This window comes from Taudactylus pleione, unplaced genomic scaffold (genome assembly GCF_031769625.1).
Source record: "Taudactylus pleione unplaced genomic scaffold, aTauple2 ptg000967l, whole genome shotgun sequence".
Classification (NCBI taxonomy): Eukaryota; Metazoa; Chordata; class Amphibia; order Anura; family Myobatrachidae; genus Taudactylus; species Taudactylus pleione.
Genome location: NW_028285368.1, coordinates 11,425,001 through 11,427,500, shown reverse-complemented (window position 1 = coordinate 11,427,500; position 2,500 = coordinate 11,425,001). Strand labels below are relative to the sequence as shown.

At 36.8% G+C, this 2,500-nt stretch overlaps 11 pseudogenes; all 11 read left to right on the top strand.

Annotated features, from left to right (window-relative positions):
- Window positions 1-28, top strand: part of LOC148465931 (5S ribosomal RNA) — a 119-nt pseudogene extending 91 nt beyond the window's left edge.
- A 116-nt stretch (window positions 29-144) lies between these two features.
- Window positions 145-263, top strand: LOC148465930 (5S ribosomal RNA; annotated as a pseudogene).
- Window positions 264-379: 116 nt separating this feature from the next.
- Window positions 380-498, top strand: LOC148465929 (5S ribosomal RNA; annotated as a pseudogene).
- Window positions 499-613: 115 nt separating this feature from the next.
- On the top strand, window positions 614-732 carry LOC148465928 (5S ribosomal RNA; annotated as a pseudogene).
- Window positions 733-848: 116 nt separating this feature from the next.
- On the top strand, window positions 849-967 carry LOC148465927 (5S ribosomal RNA; annotated as a pseudogene).
- A 116-nt stretch (window positions 968-1,083) lies between these two features.
- LOC148465926 (5S ribosomal RNA) lies at window positions 1,084-1,202 on the top strand (annotated as a pseudogene).
- Window positions 1,203-1,318: 116 nt separating this feature from the next.
- On the top strand, window positions 1,319-1,437 carry LOC148465925 (5S ribosomal RNA; annotated as a pseudogene).
- Window positions 1,438-1,572: 135 nt separating this feature from the next.
- On the top strand, window positions 1,573-1,691 carry LOC148465924 (5S ribosomal RNA; annotated as a pseudogene).
- A 116-nt stretch (window positions 1,692-1,807) lies between these two features.
- On the top strand, window positions 1,808-1,926 carry LOC148465923 (5S ribosomal RNA; annotated as a pseudogene).
- Window positions 1,927-2,042: 116 nt separating this feature from the next.
- Window positions 2,043-2,161, top strand: LOC148465922 (5S ribosomal RNA; annotated as a pseudogene).
- Window positions 2,162-2,277: 116 nt separating this feature from the next.
- LOC148465921 (5S ribosomal RNA) lies at window positions 2,278-2,396 on the top strand (annotated as a pseudogene).
- Window positions 2,397-2,500: the final 104 nt, after the last annotated feature.

The following is a 2,500-nucleotide window of genomic DNA, read 5'->3' as shown; positions in this document are numbered from 1 at the left end:
CACCTGGGAATACCAGCAGCTATAGGTAATTTTAGACAGCCAAAACATTCTTTTCTATTACATTTTATATTTCATTTTTTCAACTTATCAATGAATTTACTTGAGTTAAGAAGTAAAAGAGGTCTAAAGTTAATGTGTTTGAGCACCTACAGCCAAACCACACTGGACATGCCCAATCTCGTCTGATCTTGGAAGCTATGCAGTGTTGGGCCTGGTTAGTACTTGAATGGGAGACCACCTGGGAATACAAGGTGCTGTAGGTAATTTTATTTAGCCATAACATTCTTTTCTATTACATTTTACATTACATTTTTTCAACTTATCAATGAATTTACTTGAGTTAAAAAGTAAAAGAGGTCTAAAGTTAATGTCTTTGAGCGCCTACAGCCAAACCACACTGGACATGCCCAATCTCTTCTGATCTTGGAAGCTATGCAGTTTTGGGCCTGGTTAGTACTTGAATGGGAGACCACCTGGGAATACCAGGTGCTGTAGGTAATTTTATACTGCCATAACATTCTTTTCTATTAAATTTTAATTTAATTTTTTCAACTTATCAATGAATTTACTTGAGTTAAGAAGTAATAGAGGTCTAAAGTTAATGCTTTTGAGCACCTACAGCCAATCCACACTGGACATAACCAATCTCGTCTGAACTTGGTAGCTATGCAGTGGTGGGCCTGGTTAGTACTTGGATTGGAGACCACCTTGGAATACCAGGTGCAGTAGGTAATTTTATGCAGCCATAACATTCTTTTCTATTACATTTTACATTTAATTTTTTCAACTTATCAATGAATTTACTTGAGTAAAGAAGTAAAAGAGGTCTAAAGTTAATGTTTTTGAGCACCTGCAGCCAAACCACACTGGACATGCCCAATCTCGTCTGATCTTGGAAGCTATGCAGTGTTGGGCCTGGTTAGTACTTGGATGGGAAACCACCTAGGAATCCCAGGTGCTGTAGGTAATTTTATACTGCCATAACAGTCTTTTCTATTACATTTTACATTTCATTTTTTCAACTTATCAATGAATTTACTTGAGTTAAGAAGTAATAGAGGTCTAAAGTTAATTCTTTTGAGCACCTACAGCCAAACCACACTGGACATGCCCAATCTCGTTTGATCTTGGTAGCTATGCAGTGTTGGGCCTGGTTAGTACTTGGATGGGAAACCACCTGGGAATACCAGGTGCTCTAGGTAATTTTATATAGCCATAACATTATTTTCTATTACACTTTACATTATGTTTTTTCAACTTATCAATGAATTTACTTGAGTTAAGAAGAAATAGAGGTCTAAATTTAATGCTTTTGAGCACCTACAGTCAAACCACACTGTACATGCCCAATCTCGTCTGATCTTGGAAGCTATGCAGTGTTGGGCCTGGTTTGTACTTGGATGGGAGACCACCTGGGAATACCAGGTGCTGTAGGTAATTTTAGACAGCCAAAACATTCTTTTCTATTACATTTTACATTTAATTTTTTCAACTTATCAATGATTTTACTTGAGTTAAGAAGTAAAAGAGGTCTTAAGTAGTAAAAGAGGTCTTAAGTTAATGTTTTTGAGAACCTACAGCCAAACCACACTGGACAAGCCCAATCTCGTCTGATCTTGGAAGCTATGCAGAGTTGGGCCTGGTTAGTAATTGGATGGGAGACTACCTAGGAAACCCAGGTTCTGTAGGTAATTTTATACTGCCATAACATTCTTTTCTATTACATTTTACATTTAATTTTTTCAACTTATCAATGAATTTACTTGTGTTAAGAAGTAATAGCGGTCTAAATTTAATGCTTTTGAGCACATACAGCCAAACCACAGTGGACTTGCCCAATCTCGTCTGATCTTGGAAGCTATGCAGTGTTGGGCCTGGTTTGTACTTGGATGGGAGACCACCTGGGAATACCAGCAGCTATAGGTAATTTTAGACAGCCAAAACATTCTTTTCTATTACATTTTATATTTCATTTTTTCAACTTATCAATGAATTTACTTGAGTTAAGAAGTAAAAGAGGTCTAAAGTTAATGTGTTTGAGCACCTACAGCCAAACCACACTGGACATGCCCAATCTCGTCTGATCTTGGAAGCTATGCAGTGTTGGGCCTGGTTAGTACTTGGACGTGAGACCACCTGGGAATACAAGGTGCTGTAGGTAATTTTATTTAGCCATAACATTCTTTTCTATTACATTTTACATTACATTTTTTCAACTTATCAATGAATTTACTTGAGTTAAAAAGTAAAAGAGGTCTAAAGTTAATGTCTTTGAGCGCCTACAGCCAAACCACACTGGACATGCCCAATCTCTTCTGATCTTGGAAGCTATGCAGTTTTGGGCCTGGTTAGTACTTGAATGGGAGACCACCTGGGAATACCAGGTGCTGTAGGTAATTTTATACTGCCATAACATTCTTTTCTATTAAATTTTAATTTAATTTTTTCAACTTATCAATGAATTTACTTGAGTTAAGAAGTAATAGAGGTCTAAAGTTAA